The following is a 21849-nucleotide window of genomic DNA, read 5'->3' as shown; positions in this document are numbered from 1 at the left end:
CACCTTTAGTTGACAGCTTACATTTTAACTTTCTTTAGGTTCTAAAGAACCAAAAAATATATGCAGAAGGTGAATGTTAACATAAAAAGAAAAGTTGCAGTTCTGGGATAAAAAACAAGATGATCAAAATTAATAGGATTCTAGAATATCATTGCTAAACGTATTGCCCTCCCTTCCCAGCAGTGAAAGCATCTCATCACCACCGTTGATTGCCAACATACATTTTAACCATATTTAGTTCCTAAAAAACCAAAAAAAAATATGCTGCAGGTGAACGTAAATATAAAAAGGGAAGTTGCAGTTTTGGGACAAAAAACAATTTGATTCAAATTAATAGGATCCAAGAATATCATTGCTAAACTTAGTGCACTCCCCTTTAAGCAGTGCAAGCATGTGATGACCATCGTTGATTGCCATCTTACATTTTAACCATCTTTACGTTCTAAAGAACCAAAAACATATGCAGGAGGTGAACGTAAACTTAAAAAGAAAAGTTGCAGTTTTGGGATAAAAAACAAGTTCATCGAAACTAATAGGATCCTCAAATATCATTGCTATACTTATTGCTCTCCCTTCCCGGGAGTGCAAGCATCTCATGACCACCTTTAGCTGACAGCTTACATTTTAACTTTCTTTAGGTTCTAAAGAACCAAAAAATATATGCAGAAGGTGAATGTTAACATAAAAAGAAAAGTTGCAATTATGGGATAAAAAAAAGATGATCAAAATTAATAGGATTCTAGAATATCATTGCTCAACGTATTGCCCTCCCTTCCCAGCAGTGAAAGCATCTCATCACCACCGTTGATTGCCAACATACATTTTAACCATATTTAGTTCCTAAAAAACTAAAAAAAAATATGCTGCAGGTGAACGTAAATATAAAAAGGGAAGTTGCAGTTTTGGGACAAAAAACAATTTGATTCAAATTAATAGGATCCAAGAATATCATTGCTAAACTTAGTGCACTCCCCTTTAAGCAGTGCAAGCATCTGATGACCACCGTTGATTGCCAGCTTACATTTTAACCATCTTTACGTTCTAAGGAACCAAAAACATATGCAGGAGGTGAACGTAAACTTAAAAAGAAAAGTTGCAGTTTTGGGATAAAAAACAAGTTCATCGAAATTAATAGGATCCTCGAATATCATTGCTATACTTATTGCTCTCCCTTCCCGGGAGTGCAAGCATCTCATGAACACTGTTGGTTGGCAGCTTATATTTTAACGTTCTTTAGGTTCTAAAGAACCAAAAAATATATGTTGTAGTTGAACGTAAACATAAAAAGAAAAAGTTACAGTTTTGGGACAGAAAACAATTTGATTCAAATTAAAAGGATGCCTGAATATCATTTCTAAACGTATTGCCCTCCCTTCCCAGCAGTGAAAGCATCTCATCACCACCGTTGATTGCCAACATACATTTTAACCATATTTAGTTCCTAAAAAACCAAAAAAAAATATGCTGCAGGTGAACGTAAATATAAAAAGGGAAGTTGCAGTTTTGGGACAAAAAACAATTTGATTCAAATTAATAGGATCCAAGAATATCATTGCTAAACTTAGTGCACTCCCCTTTAAGCAGTGCAAGCATGTGATGACCATCGTTGATTGCCATCTTACATTTTAACCATCTTTACGTTCTAAAGAACCAAAAACATATGCAGGAGGTGAACGTAAACTTAAAAAGAAAAGTTGCAGTTTTGGGATAAAAAACAAGTTCATCGAAACTAATAGGATCCTCAAATATCATTGCTATACTTATTGCTCTCCCTTCCCGGGAGTGCAAGCATCTCATGACCACCTTTAGCTGACAGCTTACATTTTAACTTTCTTTAGGTTCTAAAGAACCAAAAAATATATGCAGAAGGTGAATGTTAACATAAAAAGAAAAGTTGCAATTATGGGATAAAAAAAAGATGATCAAAATTAATAGGATTCTAGAATATCATTGCTCAACGTATTGCCCTCCCTTCCCAGCAGTGAAAGCATCTCATCACCACCGTTGATTGCCAACATACATTTTAACCATATTTAGTTCCTAAAAAACTAAAAAAAAATATGCTGCAGGTGAACGTAAATATAAAAAGGGAAGTTGCAGTTTTGGGACAAAAAACAATTTGATTCAAATTAATAGGATCCAAGAATATCATTGCTAAACTTAGTGCACTCCCCTTTAAGCAGTGCAAGCATCTGATGACCACCGTTGATTGCCAACTTACATTTTAACCATCTTTACATTCTAAAGAACCAAAAACATATGCAGGAGGTGAACGTAAACTTAAAAAGAAAAGTTGCAGTTTTGGGACAAAAAACAATTTGATTCAAATTAATAGGATCCAAGAATATCACTGCGAAACTTAGTGCACTCCCCTTTAAGCAGTGCAAGCATCTGATGACCACCGTTGATTGCCAGCTTACATTTTAACCATCTTTACGTTCTAAAGAACCAAAAACATATGCAGGAGGTGAACGTGAACTTAAAAAGAAAAGTTGCAGTTTTGGGATAAAAAACAAGTTCATCGAAATTAATAGGATCCTCGAATATCATTGCTATACTTATTGCTCTCCCTTCCCGGGAGTGCAAGCATCTCATGACCACCTTTAGCTGACAACTTACATTTTAACTTTCTTTAGGTTCTAAAGAACCAAAAAATATATGCAGAAGGTGAATGTAAACATAAAAAGAAAAGTTGCAGTTCTGGGATAAAAAACAAGATGATCAAAATTAATAGGATTCTAGAATATCATTGCTAAACGTATTGCCCTCCCTTCCCAGCAGTGAAAGCATCTCATCACCACCGTTGATTGCCAACATACATTTTAACCATATTTAGTTCCTAAAAAACCAAAAAAAAATATGCTGCAGGTGAACGTAAATATAAAAGGGAAGTTGCAGTTTTGGGACAAAAAACAATTTGATTCAAATTAATAAGATCCAAAAATATCATTACTAAACTTAGTGCACTCCCCTTTAAGCAGTGCAAGCATCTGATGACCACCGTTGATTGCCACCTTACATTTTAACCATCTTTACGTTCTAAAGAACCAAAAACATATGCAGGAGGTGAACGTAAACTTAAAAAGAAAAGTTTTAGTTTTGGGACAAAAAACAAGATGATCAAAATTAATAGGATCCTCAAATATCATTGCTATACTTAGTGCACTCCCCTTTAAGCAGTGCAAGCATCTGATGACCACCGTTGATTGCCAGCTTACATTTTAACCATCTTTACGTTCTAAAGAACCAAAAACATATGCAGGAGGTGAACGTAAACTTAAAAAGAAAAGTTGCAGTTTTGGGATAAAAAACAAGTTCATCGAAATTAATAGGATCCTCGAATATCATTGCTATACTTATTGCTCTCCCTTCCCGGGAGTGCAAGCATCTCATGACCACCTTTAGGTGACAACTTACATTTTAACTTTCTTTAGGTTCTAAAGAACCAAAAAATATATGCAGAAGGTGAATGTAAACATAAAAAGAAAAGTTGCAGTTCTGGGATAAAAAACAAGATGATCAAAATTAATAGGATTCTAGAATATCATTGCTAAACGTATTGCCCTCCCTTCCCAGCAGTGAAAGCATCTCATCACCACCGTTGATTGCCAACATACATTTTAACCATATTTAGTTCCTAAAAAACCAAAAAAAAATATGCTGCAGGTGAACGTAAATATAAAAAGGGAAGTCGCAGTTTTGGGACAAAAAACAATTTGATTCAAATTAATAGGATCCAAGAATATCATTGCTAAACTTAGTGCACTCCCCTTTAAGCAGTGCAAGCATCTGATGACCACCGTTGATTGTCAGGTTACATTTTAACCATCTTTACGTTCTAAAGAACCAAAAACATATGCAGGAGGTGAACATAAACTTAAAAAGAAAAGTTGCAGTTTTGGGACAAAAAACAATTTGATCAAAATTAATAGGATTCTAGAATATCATTGCTAAACGTATTGCCCTCCCTTCCCAGCAGTGAAAGCATCTCATCACCACCGTTGATTGCCAACATACATTTTAACCATATTTAGTTCCTAAAAAACCAAAAAAAAATATGCTGCAGGTGAACGTAAATATAAAAAGGGAAGTCGCAGTTTTGGGACAAAAAAACAATTTGATTCAAATTAATAGGATCCAAGAATATCATTGCTAAACTTAGTGCACTCCCCTATAAGCAGTGCAAGCATCTGATGACCACCGTTGATTGCCACCTTACATTTTAACCATCTTTACGTTCTAAAGAACCAAAAACATATGCAGGAGGTGAACGTAAACTTAAAAAGAAAAGTTGCAGTTTTGGGATAAAAAACAAGTTCATCGAAATTAATAGGATCCTCGAATATCATTGCTATACTTATTGCTCTCCCTTCCCGGGAGTGCAAGCATCTCATGACCACCTTTAGGTGACAACTTACATTTTAACTTTCTTTAGGTTCTAAAGAACCAAAAAATATATGCAGAAGGTGAATGTAAACATAAAAAGAAAAGTTGCAGTTCTGGGATAAAAAACAAGATGATCAAAATTAATAGGATTCTAGAATATCATTGCTAAACGTATTGCCCTCCCTTCCCAGCAGTGAAAGCATCTCATCACCACCGTTGATTGCCAACATACATTTTAACCATATTTAGTTCCTAAAAAACCAAAAAAAAATATGCTGCAGGTGAACGTAAATATAAAAAGGGAAGTCGCAGTTTTGGGACAAAAAACAATTTGATTCAAATTAATAGGATCCAAGAATATCATTGCTAAACTTAGTGCACTCCCCTTTAAGCAGTGCAAGCATCTGATGACCACCGTTGATTGCCAGCTTACATTTTAACCATCTTTACGTTCTAAAGAACCAAAAACATATGCAGGAGGTGAATGTAAACTTAAAAAGAAAAGTTGCAGTTTTGGGATAAAAAACAAGTTCATCGAAATTAATAGGATCCTCGAATATCATTGCTATACTTATTGCTCTCCCTTCCCAGCAGTGAAAGCATCTCATCACCACTGTTGATTGCCAACATACATTTTAACCATATTTAGTTCCTAAAAAACCAAAAAAAAATATGCTGCAGGTGAATGTAAATATAAAAAGGGAAGTCGCAGTTTTGGGACAAAAAACAATTTGATTCAAATTAATAGGATCCAAGAATATCATTGCTAAACTTAGTGCACTCCCCATTAAGCAGTGCAAGCATCTGATGACCACCGTTGATTGTCACGTTACATTTTAACCATCTTTACGTTCTAAAGAACCAAAAACATATGCAGGAGGTGAACGTAAACTTAAAAAGAAAAGTTGCAGTTTTGGGACAAAAAACAATTTGATCAAAATTAATAGGATTCTAGAATATCATTGCTAAACGTATTGCCCTCCCTTCCCAGCAGTGAAAGCATCTCATCACCACCGTTGATTGCCACCATACATTTTAACCATATTTATTTCCTAAAAAACCAAAAAAAAATATGCTGCAGGTGAACGTAAATATAAAAAGGGAAGTTGCAGTTTTGGGACAAAAAACAATTTGATTCAAATTAGTAGGATCCAAGAATATCATTGCTAAACTTAGTGCACTCCCCTTTAAGCAGTGCAAGCATCTGATGACCACCGTTGATTGCCAGCTTACATTTTAACCATCTTTACGTTCTAAAGAACCAAAAACATATGCAGGAGGTGAACGTAAACTTAAAAAGAAAAGTTGCAGTTTTGGGATAAAAAACAAGTTCATCGAAATTAATAGGATCCTCGAATATCATTGCTATACTTATTGCTCTCCCTTCCCGGTAGTGCAAGCATCTCATGACCACCTTTAGGTGACAACTTACATTTTAACTTTCTTTAGGTTCTAAAGAACCAAAAAATATATGCAGAAGGTGAATGTTAACATAAAAAGAAAAGTTGCAGTTCTGGGATAAAAAACAAGATGATCAAAATTAATAGGATTCTAGAATATCATTGCTAAACGTATTGCCCTCCCTTCCCAGCAGTGAAAGCATCTCATCACCACTGTTGATTGCCAACATACATTTTAACCATATTTAGTTCCTAAAAAACCAAAAAAAAATATGCTGCAGGTGAATGTAAATATAAAAAGGGAAGTCGCAGTTTTGGGACAAAAAACAATTTGATTCAAATTAATAGGATCCAAGAATATCATTGCTAAACTTAGTGCACTCCCCATTAAGCAGTGCAAGCATCTGATGACCACCGTTGATTGTCACGTTACATTTTAACCATCTTTACGTTCTAAAGAACCAAAAACATATGCAGGAGGTGAACGTAAACTTAAAAAGAAAAGTTGCAGTTTTGGGACAAAAAACAATTTGATCAAAATTAATAGGATTCTAGAATATCATTGCTAAACGTATTGCCCTCCCTTCCCAGCAGTGAAAGCATCTCATCACCACCGTTGATTGCCAACATACATTTTAACCATATTTATTTCCTAAAAAACCAAAAAAAAATATGCTGCAGGTGAACGTAAATATAAAAAGGGAAGTTGCAGTTTTGGGACAAAAAACAATTTGATTCAAATTAGTAGGATCCAAGAATATCATTGCTAAACTTAGTGCACTCCCCTTTAAGCAGTGCAAGCATCTGATGACCACCGTTGATTGCCAGCTTACATTTTAACCATCTTTACGTTCTAAAGAACCAAAAACATATGCAGGAGGTGAACGTAAACTTAAAAAGAAAAATTTCAGTTTTGGGACAAAAAACAATTTATTTCAAATTAATAGGATCCAAGAATATCATTGCTAAACTTAGTGCACTCCCCTTTAAGCAGTGCAAGCATCTGATGACCACCGTTGATTGCCAGCTTACATTTTAACCATCTTTATGTTCTAAAGAACCAAAAACATATGCAGGAGGTGAACGTAAACTTAAAAAGAAAAGTTGCAGTTTTGGGACAAAAAACAATTTGATCAAAATTAATAGGATTCTAGAATATCATTGCTAAACGTATTGCCCTCCCTTCCCAGCAGTGAAAGCATCTCATCACCACCGTTGACTGCCAACATACATTTTAACCATATTTAGTTCCTAAAAAACCAAAAAAAAATATGCTGCAGGTGAACGTAAATATAAAAAGGGAAGTTGCAGTTTTGGGACAAAAAACAATTTGATTCAAATTAGTAGGATCCAAGAATATCATTGCTAAACTTAGTGCACTCCCCTTTAAGCAGTGCAAGCATCTGATGACCACCGTTGATTGCCAGCTTACATTTTAACCATCTTTACGTTCTAAAGAACCAAAAACATATGCAGGAGGTGAACGTAAACTTAAAAAGAAAAGTTTCAGTTTTGGGACAAAAAACAATTTCATTCAAATTAATAGGATCCAAGAATATCATTGCTAAACTTAGTGCACTCCCCTTTAAGCAGTGCAAGCATCTGATGACCACCGTTGATTGCCAGCTTACATTTTAACCATCTTTACGTTCTAAAGAACCAAAAACATATGCAGGAGGTGAATGTAAACTTAAAAAGAAAAGTTGCAGTTTTGGGATAAAAAACAAGTTCATCGAAATTAATAGGATCCTCGAATATCATTGCTATACTTATTGCTCTCCCTTCCCGGGAGTGCAAGCATCTCATGACCACCTTTAGCTGACAACTTACATTTTAACTTTCTTTAGGTTCTAAAGAACCAAAAAATATATGCAGAAGGTGAATGTTAACATAAAAAGAAAAGTTGCAGTTCTGGGATAAAAAACAAGATGATCAAAATTAATAGGATTCTAGAATATCATTGCTAAACGTATTGTCCTCCCTTCCCAGCAGTGAAAGCATCTCATCACCACCGTTGATTGCCAACATACATTTTAACCATATTTAGTTCCTAAAAAACCAAAAAAAAATATGCTGCAGGTGAACGTAAATATAAAAAGGGAAGTCGCAGTTTTGGGACAAAAAACAATTTGATTCAAATTAATAGGATCCAAGAATATCATTGCTAAACTTAGTGCACTCCCCTTTAAGCAGTGCAAGCATCTGATGACCACCGTTGATTGCCACCTTACATTTTAACCATCTTTACGTTCTAAAGAACCAAAAACATATGCAGGAGGTGAACGTAAACTTAAAAAGAAAAATTTCAGTTTTGGGACAAAAAACAATTTATTTCAAATTAATAGGATCCAAGAATATCATTGCTAAACTTAGTGCACTCCCCTTTAAGCAGTGCAAGCATCTGATGACCACCGTTGATTGCCAGCTTACATTTTAACCATCTTTACGTTCTAAAGAACCAAAAACATATGCAGGAGGTGAACGTAAACTTAAAAAGAAAAGTTGCAGTTTTGGGACAAAAAACAATTTGATCAAAATTAATAGGATTCTAGAATATCATTGCTAAACGTATTGCCCTCCCTTCCCAGCAGTGAAAGCATCTCATCACCACCGTTGACTGCAAACATACATTTTAACCATATTTAGTTCCTAAAAAACCAAAAAAAAATATGCTGCAGGTGAACGTAAATATAAAAAGGGAAGTTGCAGTTTTGGGACAAAAAACAATTTGATTCAAATTAATAGGATCCAAAAATATCATTGCTAAACTTAGTGCACTCCCCTTTAAGCAGTGCAAGCATCTGATGACCACCGTTGATTGTCAGGTTACATTTTAACCATCTTTACGTTCTAAAGAACCAAAAACATATGCAGGAGGTGAACGTAAACTTAAAAAAAAAGTTGCAGTTTTGGGATAAAAAAGAAGTTCATCGAAATTAATAGGATCCTCGAATATCATTGCTATACTTATTGCTCTCCCTTCCCGGGAGTGCAAGCATCTCATGACCACCTTTAGCTGACAACTTACATTTTAATTTTCTTTAGGTTCTAAAGAACCAAAAAATATATGCAGAAGGTGAATGTTAACATAAAAAGAAAAGTTGCAGTTCTGGGATAAAAAACAAGATGATCAAAATTAATAGGATTCTAGAATATCATTGCTAAACGTATTGCCCTCCCTTCCCAGCAGTGAAAGCATCTCATCACCACCGTTGATTGCCAACATACATTTTAACCATATTTAGTTCCTAAAAAACCAAAAAAAAATATGCTGCAGGTGAACGTAAATATAAAAAGGGAAGTCGCAGTTTTGGGACAAAAAAACAATTTGATTCAAATTAATAGGATCCAAGAATATCATTGCTAAACTTAGTGCACTCCCCTTTAAGCAGTGCAAGCATCTGATGACCACCGTTGATTGCCACCTTACATTTTAACCATCTTTACGTTCTAAAGAACCAAAAACATATGCAGGAGGTGAACGTAAACTTAAAAAGAAAAGTTTCAGTTTTGGGACAAAAAACAATTTAATTCAAATTAATAGGATCCAAGAATATCATTGCTAAACTTAGTGCACTCCCCTTTAAGCAGTGCTAGCATCTGATGACCACCGTTGATTGCCAGCTTACATTTTAACCATCTTTACGTTCTAAAGAACCAAAAACATATGCAGGAGGTGAACGTAAACTTAAAAAGAAAAGTTGCAGTTTTGGGATAAAAAACAAGTTCATCGAAATTAATAGGATCCTCGAATATCATTGCTATACTTATTGCTCTCCCTTCCCGGGAGTGCAAGCATCTCATGACCACCTTTAGCTGACAACTTACATTTTAACTTTCTTTAGGTTCTAAAGAACCAAAAAATATATGCAGAAGGTGAATGTAAACATAAAAAGAAAAGTTGCAGTTCTGGGATAAAAAACAAGATGATCAAAATTAATAGGATTCTAGAATATCATTGCTAAACGTATTGCCCTCCCTTCCCAGCAGTGAAAGCATCTCATCACCACCGTTGATTGCCAACATACATTTTAACCATATTTAGTTCCTAAAAAACCAAAAAAAAATATGCTGCAGGTGAACGTAAATATAAAAAGGGAAGTCGCAGTTTTGGGACAAAAAACAATTTGATTCAAATTAATAGGATCCAAGAATATCATTGCTAAACTTAGTGCACTCCCCTTTAACCAGTGCAAGCATCTGATGACCACCGTTGATTGTCAGGTTACATTTTAACCATCTTTACGTTCTAAAGAACCAAAAACATATGCAGGAGGTGAACATAAACTTAAAAAGAAAAGTTGCAGTTTTGGGACAAAAAACAATTTGATCAAAATTAATAGGATTCTAGAATATCATTGCTAAACGTATTGCCCTCCCTTCCCAGCAGTGAAAGCATCTCATCACCACCGTTGATTGCCAACATACATTTTAACCATATTTAGTTCCTAAAAAACCAAAAAAAAATATGCTGCAGGTGAACGTAAATATAAAAAGGGAAGTCGCAGTTTTGGGACAAAAAAACAATTTGATTCAAATTAATAGGATCCAAGAATATCATTGCTAAACTTAGTGCACTCCCCTTTAAGCAGTGCAAGCATCTGATGACCACCGTTGATTGCCACCTTACATTTTAACCATCTTTACGTTCTAAAGAACCAAAAACATATGCAGGAGGTGAACGTAAACTTAAAAAGAAAAGTTTCAGTTTTGGGACAAAAAACAATTTAATTCAAATTAATAGGATCCAAGAATATCATTGCTAAACTTAGTGCACTCCCCTTTAAGCAGTGCTAGCATCTGATGACCACCGTTGATTGCCAGCTTACATTTTAACCATCTTTACGTTCTAAAGAACCAAAAACATATGCAGGAGGTGAACGTAAACTTAAAAAGAAAAGTTGCAGTTTTGGGATAAAAAACAAGTTCATCGAAATTAATAGGATCCTCGAATATCATTGCTATACTTATTGCTCTCCCTTCCCGGGAGTGCAAGCATCTCATGACCACCTTTAGGTGACAACTTACATTTTAACTTTCTTTAGGTTCTAAAGAACCAAAAAATATATGCAGAAGGTGAATGTAAACATAAAAAGAAAAGTTGCAGTTCTGGGATAAAAAACAAGATGATCAAAATTAATAGGATTCTAGAATATCATTGCTAAACGTATTGCCCTCCCTTCCCAGCAGTGAAAGCATCTCATCACCACCGTTGATTGCCAACATACATTTTAACCATATTTAGTTCCTAAAAAACCAAAAAAAAATATGCTGCAGGTGAACGTAAATATAAAAAGGGAAGTCGCAGTTTTGGGACAAAAAACAATTTGATTCAAATTAATAGGATCCAAGAATATCATTGCTAAACTTAGTGCACTCCCCTTTAAGCAGTGCAAGCATCTGATGACCACCGTTGATTGTCAGGTTACATTTTAACCATCTTTACGTTCTAAAGAACCAAAAACATATGCAGGAGGTGAACATAAACTTAAAAAGAAAAGTTGCAGTTTTGGGACAAAAAACAATTTGATCAAAATTAATAGGATTCTAGAATATCATTGCTAAACGTATTGCCCTCCCTTCCCAGCAGTGAAAGCATCTCATCACCACCGTTGATTGCCAACATACATTTTAACCATATTTAGTTCCTAAAAAACCAAAAAAAAATATGCTGCAGGTGAACGTAAATATAAAAAGGGAAGTCGCAGTTTTGGGACAAAAAAACAATTTGATTCAAATTAATAGGATCCAAGAATATCATTGCTAAACTTAGTGCACTCCCCTTTAAGCAGTGCAAGCATCTGATGACCACCGTTGATTGCCACCTTACATTTTAACCATCTTTACGTTCTAAAGAACCAAAAACATATGCAGGAGGTGAACGTAAACTTAAAAAGAAAAGTTGCAGTTTTGGGATAAAAAACAAGTTCATCGAAATTAATAGGATCCTCGAATATCATTGCTATACTTATTGCTCTCCCTTCCCGGGAGTGCAAGCATCTCATGACCACCTTTAGGTGACAACTTACATTTTAACTTTCTTTAGGTTCTAAAGAACCAAAAAATATATGCAGAAGGTGAATGTAAACATAAAAAGAAAAGTTGCAGTTCTGGGATAAAAAACAAGATGATCAAAATTAATAGGATTCTAGAATATCATTGCTAAACGTATTGCCCTCCCTTCCCAGCAGTGAAAGCATCTCATCACCACCGTTGATTGCCAACATACATTTTAACCATATTTAGTTCCTAAAAAACCAAAAAAAAATATGCTGCAGGTGAACGTAAATATAAAAAGGGAAGTCGCAGTTTTGGGACAAAAAACAATTTGATTCAAATTAATAGGATCCAAGAATATCATTGCTAAACTTAGTGCACTCCCCTTTAAGCAGTGCAAGCATCTGATGACCACCGTTGATTGTCAGGTTACATTTTAACCATCTTTACGTTCTAAAGAACCAAAAACATATGCAGGAGGTGAACATAAACTTAAAAAGAAAAGTTGCAGTTTTGGGACAAAAAACAATTTGATCAAAATTAATAGGATTCTAGAATATCATTGCTAAACGTATTGCCCTCCCTTCCCAGCAGTGAAAGCATCTCATCACCACCGTTGATTGCCAACATACATTTTAACCATATTTAGTTCCTAAAAAACCAAAAAAAAATATGCTGCAGGTGAACGTAAATATAAAAAGGGAAGTCGCAGTTTTGGGACAAAAAAACAATTTGATTCAAATTAATAGGATCCAAGAATATCATTGCTAAACTTAGTGCACTCCCCTTTAAGCAGTGCAAGCATCTGATGACCACCGTTGATTGCCACCTTACATTTTAACCATCTTTACGTTCTAAAGAACCAAAAACATATGCAGGAGGTGAACGTAAACTTAAAAAGAAAAGTTTCAGTTTTGGGACAAAAAACAATTTAATTCAAATTAATAGGATCCAAGAATATCATTGCTAAACTTAGTGCACTCCCCTTTAAGCAGTGCTAGCATCTGATGACCACCGTTGATTGCCAGCTTACATTTTAACCATCTTTACGTTCTAAAGAACCAAAAACATATGCAGGAGGTGAACGTAAACTTAAAAAGAAAAGTTGCAGTTTTGGGATAAAAAACAAGTTCATCGAAATTAATAGGATCCTCGAATATCATTGCTATACTTATTGCTCTCCCTTCCCGGGAGTGCAAGCATCTCATGACCACCTTTAGGTGACAACTTACATTTTAACTTTCTTTAGGTTCTAAAGAACCAAAAAATATATGCAGAAGGTGAATGTAAACATAAAAAGAAAAGTTGCAGTTCTGGGATAAAAAACAAGATGATCAAAATTAATAGGATTCTAGAATATCATTGCTAAACGTATTGCCCTCCCTTCCCAGCAGTGAAAGCATCTCATCACCACCGTTGATTGCCAACATACATTTTAACCATATTTAGTTCCTAAAAAACCAAAAAAAAATATGCTGCAGGTGAACGTAAATATAAAAAGGGAAGTCGCAGTTTTGGGACAAAAAACAATTTGATTCAAATTAATAGGATCCAAGAATATCATTGCTAAACTTAGTGCACTCCCCTTTAAGCAGTGCAAGCATCTGATGACCACCGTTGATTGTCAGGTTACATTTTAACCATCTTTACGTTCTAAAGAACCAAAAACATATGCAGGAGGTGAACATAAACTTAAAAAGAAAAGTTGCAGTTTTGGGACAAAAAACAATTTGATCAAAATTAATAGGATTCTAGAATATCATTGCTAAACGTATTGCCCTCCCTTCCCAGCAGTGAAAGCATCTCATCACCACCGTTGATTGCCAACATACATTTTAACCATATTTAGTTCCTAAAAAACCAAAAAAAAATATGCTGCAGGTGAACGTAAATATAAAAAGGGAAGTCGCAGTTTTGGGACAAAAAACAATTTGATTCAAATTAATAGGATCCAAGAATATCATTGCTAAACTTAGTGCACTCCCCTTTAAGCAGTGCAAGCATCTGATGACCACCGTTGATTGTCAGGTTACATTTTAACCATCTTTACGTTCTAAAGAACCAAAAACATATGCAGGAGGTGAACATAAACTTAAAAAGAAAAGTTGCAGTTTTGGGACAAAAAACAATTTGATCAAAATTAATAGGATTCTAGAATATCATTGCTAAACGTATTGCCCTCCCTTCCCAGCAGTGAAAGCATCTCATCACCACCGTTGATTGCCAACATACATTTTAACCATATTTATTTCCTAAAAAACCAAAAAAAAATATGCTGCAGGTGAACGTAAATATAAAAAGGGAAGTCGCAGTTTTGGGACAAAAAACAATTTGATTCAAATTAATAGGATCCAAGAATATCATTGCTAAACTTAGTGCACTCCCCTTTAAGCAGTGCAAGCATCTGATGACCACCGTTGATTGTCAGGTTACATTTTAACCATCTTTACGTTCTAAAGAACCAAAAACATATGCAGGAGGTGAACATAAACTTAAAAAGAAAAGTTGCAGTTTTGGGACAAAAAACAATTTGATCAAAATTAATAGGATTCTAGAATATCATTGCTAAACGTATTGCCCTCCCTTCCCAGCAGTGAAAGCATCTCATCACCACCGTTGATTGCCAACATACATTTTAACCATATTTAGTTCCTAAAAAACCAAAAAAAAATATGCTGCAGGTGAACGTAAATATAAAAAGGGAAGTTGCAGTTTTGGGACAAAAAACAATTTGATTCAAATTAGTAGGATCCAAGAATATCATTGCTAAACTTAGTGCACTCCCCTTTAAGCAGTGCAAGCATCTGATGACCACCGTTGATTGCCAGCTTACATTTTAACCATCTTTATGTTCTAAAGAACCAAAAACATATGCAGGAGGTGAACGTAAACTTAAAAAAAAAAGTTGCAGTTTTGGGATAAAAAAGAAGTTCATCGAAATTAATAGGATCCTCGAATATCATTGCTATACTTATTGCTCTCCCTTCCCGGGAGTGCAAGCATCTCATGACCACCTTTAGCTGACAACTTACATTTTAACTTTCTTTAGGTTCTAAAGAACCAAAAAATATATGCAGAAGGTGAATGTTAACATAAAAAGAAAAGTTGCAGTTCTGGGATAAAAAACAAGATGATCAAAATTAATAGGATTCTAGAATATCATTGCTAAACGTATTGCCCTCCCTTCCCAGCAGTGAAAGCATCTCATCACCACCGTTGATTGCCAACATACATTTTAACCATATTTAGTTCCTAAAAAACCAAAAAAAAATATGCTGCAGGTGAACGTAAATATAAAAAGGGAAGTTGCAGTTTTGGGACAAAAAACAATTTGATTCAAATTAATAGGATCCAAGAATATCATTGCTAAACTTAGTGCACTCCCCTTTAAGCAGTGCAAGGATCTGATGACCACCGTTGATTGCCAGCTTACATTTTAACCATCTTTACGTTCTAAAGAACCAAAAACATATGCAGGAGGTGAACGTAAACTTAAAAAGAAAAGTTTCAGTTTTGGGACAAAAAACAATTTAATTCAAATTAATATGATCCAAGAATATCATTGCTAAACTTAGTGCACTCCCCTTTAAGCAGTGCAAGCATCTGATGACCACCGTTGATTGCCAGCTTACATTTTAACCATCTTTACGTTCTAAAGAACCAAAAACATATGCAGGAGGTGAACGTAAACTTAAAAAGAAAAGTTGCAGTTTTGGGATAAAAAACAAGTTCATCGAAATTAATAGGATCCTCGAATATCATTGCTATACTTATTGCTCTCCCTTCCCGGGAGTGCAAGCATCTCATGACCACCTTTAGGTGACAACTTACATTTTAACTTTCTTTAGGTTCTAAAGAACCAAAAAATATATGCAGAAGGTGAATGTTAACATAAAAAGAAAAGTTGCAGTTCTGGGATAAAAAACAAAATGATCAAAATTAATAGGATTCTAGAATATCATTGCTAAACGTATTGCCCTCCCTTCCCAGCAGTGAAAGCATCTCATCACCACCGTTGATTGCCAACATACATTTTAACCATATTTAGTTCCTAAAAAACCAAAAAAAAATATGCTGCAGGTGAACGTAAATATAAAAAGGGAAGTCGCAGTTTTGGGACAAAAAACAATTTGATTCAAATTAATAGGATCCAAGAATATCATTACTAAACTTAGGGCACTCCCCTTTAAGCAGTGCAAGCATCTGATGACCACCGTTGATTGTCAGGTTACATTTTAACCATCTTTACGTTCTAAAGAACCAAAAACATATGCAGGAGGTGAACGTAAACTTAAAAAGAAAAGTTGCAGTTTTGGGATAAAAAAGAAGTTCATCGAAATTAATAGGATCCTCGAATATCATTGCTATACTTATTGCTCTCCCTTCCCGGGAGTGCAAGCATCTCATGACCACCTTTAGCTGACAACTTACATTTTAACTTTCTTTAGGTTCTAAAGAACCAAAAAATATATGCAGAAGGTGAATGTTAACATAAAAAGAAAAGTTGCAGTTCTGGGATAAAAAACAAGATGATCAAAATTAATAGGATTCTAGAATATCATTGCTAAACGTATTGCCCTCCCTTCCCAGCAGTGAAAGCATCTCATCACCACCGTTGATTGCCAACATACATTTTAACCATATTTAGTTCCTAAAAAACCAAAAAAAAATATGCTGCAGGTGAACGTAAATATAAAAAGGGAAGTCGCAGTTTTGGGACAAAAAACAATTTGATACAAATTAATAGGATCCAAGAATATCATTGCTAAACTTAGTGCACTCCCCTTTAAGCAGTGCAAGCATCTGATGACCACCGTTGATTGCCACCTTACATTTTAACCATCTTTACGTTCTAAAGAACCAAAAACATATGCAGGAGGTGAACGTTAACTTAAAAAGAAAAGTTTCAGTTTTGGGACAAAAAACAATTTAATTCAAATTAATAGGATCCAAGAATATCATTGCTAAACTTAGTGCACTCCCCTTTAAGCAGTGCAAGCATCTGATGACCACCGTTGATTGCCAGCTTACATTTTAACCATCTTTACGTTCTAAAGAACCAAAAACATATGCAGGAGGTGAACGTAAACTTAAAAAGAAAAGTTGCAGTTTTGGGATAAAAAACAAGTTCATCGAAATTAATAGGATCCTCGAATATCATTGCTATACTTATTGCTCTCCCTTCCCGGGAGTGCAAGCATCTCATGACCACCTTTAGGTGACAACTTACATTTTAACTTTCTTTAGGTTCTAAAGAACCAAAAAATATATGCAGAAGGTGAATGTAAACATAAAAAGAAAAGTTGCAGTTCTGGGATAAAAAACAAGATGATCAAAATTAATAGGATTCTAGAATATCATTGCTAAACGTATTGCCCTCCCTTCCCAGCAGTGAAAGCATCTCATCACCACCGTTGATTGCCAACATACATTTTAACCATATTTAGTTCCTAAAAAACCAAAAAAAAATATGCTGCAGGTGAACGTAAATATAAAAAGGGAAGTCGCAGTTTTGGGACAAAAAACAATTTGATTCAAATTAATAGGATCCAAGAATATCATTGCTAAACTTAGGGCACTCCCCTTTAAGCAGTGCAAGCATCTGATGACCACCGTTGATTGTCAGGTTACATTTTAACCATCTTTACGTTCTAAAGAACCAAAAACATATGCAGGAGGTGAACGTAAACTTAAAAAGAAAAGTTGCAGTTTTGGGATAAAAAAGAAGTTCATCGAAATTAATAGGATCCTCGAATATCATTGCTATACTTATTGCTCTCCCTTCCCGGGAGTGCAAGCATCTCATGACCACCTTTAGCTGACAACTTACATTTTAACTTTCTTTAGGTTCTAAAGAACCAAAAAATATATGCAGAAGGTGAATGTTAACATAAAAAAAAAGTTGCAGTTCTGGGATAAAAAACAAGATGATCAAAATTAATAGGATTCTCGAATATCATTGCTATACTTATTGCTCTCCCTTCCCGGGAGTGCAGGCATCTCATGACCACCTTTAGCTGACAACTTACATTTTAACTTTCTTTAGGTTCTAAAGAACCAAAAAATATATACAGAAGGTGAATGTTAACATAAAAAGAAAAGTTGCAGTTCTGGGATAAAAAACAAGATGATCAAAATTAATAGGATTCTAGAATATCATTGCTAAACGTATTGCCCTCCCTTCCCAGCAGTGAAAGCATCTCATCACCACCGTTGATTGCCAATATACATTTTAACCATATTTAGTTCCTAAAAAACCAAAAAAAAATATGCTGCAGGTGAACGTAAATATAAAAAGGGAAGTTGCAGTTTTGGGACAAAAAACAATTTGATTCAAATTAGTAGGATCCAAGAATATCATTGCTAAACTTAGTGCACTCCCCTTTAAGCAGTGCAAGCATCTGATGACCACTGTTGATTGCCAGCTTACATTTTAACCATCTTTACGTTCTAAAGAACCAAAAACATATGCAGGAGGTGAACGTAAACTTAAAAAAAAAAGTTGCAGTTTTGGGATAAAAAACAAGTTCATCGAAATTAATAGGATCCTCGAATATCATTGCTATACTTATTGCTCTCCCTTCCCGGGAGTGCAAGCATCTCATGACCACCTTTAGTTGACAACTTACGTTTTAACTTTCTTTAGGTTCTAAAGAACCAAAAAATATATGCAGAAGGTGAATGTTAACATAAAAAGAAAAGTTGCAGTTCTGGGATAAAAAACAAGATGATCAAAATTAATAGGATTCTAGAATATCATTGCTAAACGTATTGCCCTCCCTTCCCAGCAGTGAAAGCATCTCATCACCACCGTTGATTGCCAACATACATTTTAACCATATTTAGTTCCTAAAAAACCAAAAAAAAATATGCTGCAGGTGAACGTAAATATAAAAAGGGAAGTTGCAGTTTTGGGACAAAAAACAATTTGATTCAAATTAATAGGATCCAAGAATATCATTGCTAAACTTAGTGCACTCCCCTTTAAGCAGTGCAAGCATCTGATGACCACCGTTGATTGCCACCTTACATTTTAACCATCTTTACGTTCTAAAAAACCAAAAAACATATGCAGGAGGTGAACGTAAACTTAAAAAGAAAAGTTGCAGTTTTGGGATAAAAAACAAGTTCATCGAAATTAATAGGATCCTCGAATATCATTGCTATACTTATTGCTCTCCCTTCCCGGGAGTGCAAGCATCTCATGACCACCTTTAGTTGACAGCTTACATTTTAACTTTCTTTAGGTTCTAAAGAACCAAAAAATATATGCAGAAGGTGAATGTTAACATAAAAAGAAAAGTTGCAGTTCTGGGATAAAAAACAAGATGATCAAAATTAATAGGATTCTAGAATATCATTGCTAAACGTATTGCCCTCCCTTCCCATCAGTGAAAGCATCTCATCACCACCGTTGATTGCCAACACACATTTTAACCATATTTAGTTCCTAAAAAACCAAAAAAAAAATATGCTGTAGGTGAACGTAAATATAAAAAGGGAAGTTGCAGTTTTGGGACAAAAAACAATTTGATTCAAATTACTAGGATCCAAGAATATCATTGCTAAACTTAGTGCACTCCCCTTTAAGCAGTGCAAGCATCTGATGACTACCGTTGATTGCCAGCTTACATTTTAACCATCTTTACGTTCTAAAGAACCAAAAACATATGCAGGAGGTGAACGTAAACTTAAAAAGAAAAGTTGCAGTTTTGGGATAAAAAACAAGTTCATCGAAATTAATAGGATCCTCGAATATCATTGCTATACTTATTGCTCTCCCTTCCCGGGAGTGCAAACATCTCATGACCACCTTTAGTTGACAGCTTACATTTTAACTTTCTTTAGGTTCTAAACAACCAAAAAATATATGCAGGAGGTGAATGTTAACATAAAAAGAAAAGTTCCAGTTTTCGGACAAAAAACAATTTAATTGAAATTAATAGGATCATTGAATATCATTGCTAAACTTATTGGTCTCCCTTCCCAGGAGTGCAGGCATCTCATCACCACCATTGATTGGTTGCTTACATTTTAACCATCTTTATGTTCTAGAGAACAAAAAATATATGCAGCAGGTGAACGTAAAAATAAAAAGAAATGTTGCAGTTGTGGGACAAAAAACAATTTGATTGAATTTAATAGGATCCCAGAATATCATTGGTAAACTTATTGCTCTCCCCTTCAAGCAGTGCAAGGAACTTATCACCACCATTGATTGCCAGCTTACATTTTAACCATCTTTAGGTTCTACAAAACCAAAAAATATAAGCAGGATGTGAACGTAAACATAAAAAAGAAAAGTTGCAGTTTTGGGACGAAAAACAAGTTGATCAAAATTAATACGATCCTAGAATATCATTGCTAAACTTACTGCTCTCCCTTCCCGGGAGTGCAAGCATCTCATCACCAACATTGATTACTAGCTTACATTTTAACCATCTTTAGGTTTTAAAGAACCAAATAATATATGCAGGACATGAATGTAAACATAAAAAGAAAAGTTGCAGTTTTGGGACAAAAAACAAGTTGATTGAATTTAATAGGATCCCAGAATATCATTGGTAAACTTATTGCTCTCCCCTTCAAGCAGTGCAAGGAACTTATCACCACCATTGATTGCCAGCTTACATTTTAACCATCTTTAGGTTCTACAAAACCAAAAAATATAAGCAGGATGTGAACGTAAACATAAAAAGAAAAGTTGCAGTTTTGGGACAAAAAACAAGTTGATCAAAATTAATAGGATCCTAGAATGTCATTGCTAAACTTATTGCTCTCCCTTCCCGGCAGTGCAAGCATCTCATCACCACCGTTGATTTCCAGCTTACATTTTAACCATTTTTAGGTTCTAAAGAACCAAAAAATATATGCAGGAGGTGAATGTAAACATAAAATGAAAAGTTGTAGCTCTGGGATAAAAAACAAGGTGATCAAAATTAATAGGATCCTAGAATATCTTTGCTAAACTTACTGCTGTCCCTTCCCAGTAATGCAAGCATCTCATCAACATCATTCATTGCCAGCTTACATTTTAACCATCTTTAGGTTCTAGAGAACCAAAAAATATATGCAGGAGCTGAACGTAAACATAAAAAGAAAAGTTGCAATTTTCGGACAAAAAACGATTTGATTGAAATTAATAGGATCCTAGAATATCATATCTAAACTTATTGCTCTCCCTTCTGGAAGTGCAAGCATCTCATCACCATCGTTGATTGGCAACTTACATTTTAACCATCTTTAGGTCCCAAACAACCCAAAAATGTATGGAATAGGTGGACGTCAACATAAAAAGAATTGTTGCAGTTTTGGGACAAAAAAAAGTTTGATTGAAATTAATAGTATCCCAGAATATCATCGCTAAACTTATTGCTCTCCCTTTCTGGGAGTGCAGGCATCTCATCACCACCGTTGATTGTTTGCTTACATTTTAACCATCTTTAGGTTCTAGAGAACAAAAAATATATGCAGTAGGTGAACGTAAAAATAAAAAGAAAAGTTGTAGTTATGGCACAAAAAACAATTTGATTGTGTAATAGGATCCTAGAATATCATTGGTAAACTTATTGCTCTCCCCTTCAAGCAGTGCAAGGATCTTACCACCACCATTGATTGGCAGCTTACATTTTAACGATCTTTAGGTTCTACAGAACCAAAAAATATATGCAGGATGTGAACGTAAATATAAAAGAAAAGTTGCAGTTTTGGGATAAAAAACAAGTTGATCAAAATTAATAGGATCCTAGAATATCATAGCTAAACTTACTGCTCTCCCTTCCAAGGAGTGCAAGCATCTCATCACCAGGGTTGATTACCAACTTACAATTTAACCATCTTTAGGTTCTAAAGAACCAAAAAATATATGCACGACATGAATGTAAACATAAAAAGAAAAGTTGCAGTTTTGGAACAAAAAACAAGTTGATCAAAATTAATAGGATCCTAGAATATCATTGCTAAACTTAATGCTCTCCCTTCCCAAGAGTGCAAGCATCTCATCACTAGTGATGTAACCATATTATTCGATAGTTTCACCCACATCTACCTAATGTTTTGGCAATGT

The sequence above is a fragment of the Populus nigra genome, chromosome 2 (assembly GCF_951802175.1).
Source record: "Populus nigra chromosome 2, ddPopNigr1.1, whole genome shotgun sequence".
Lineage (NCBI taxonomy): Eukaryota > Viridiplantae > Streptophyta > Magnoliopsida > Malpighiales > Salicaceae > Populus > Populus nigra.
The sequence above is the reverse complement of the archived record's forward strand: the minus strand, read 5'-3'. Positions refer to the sequence as shown.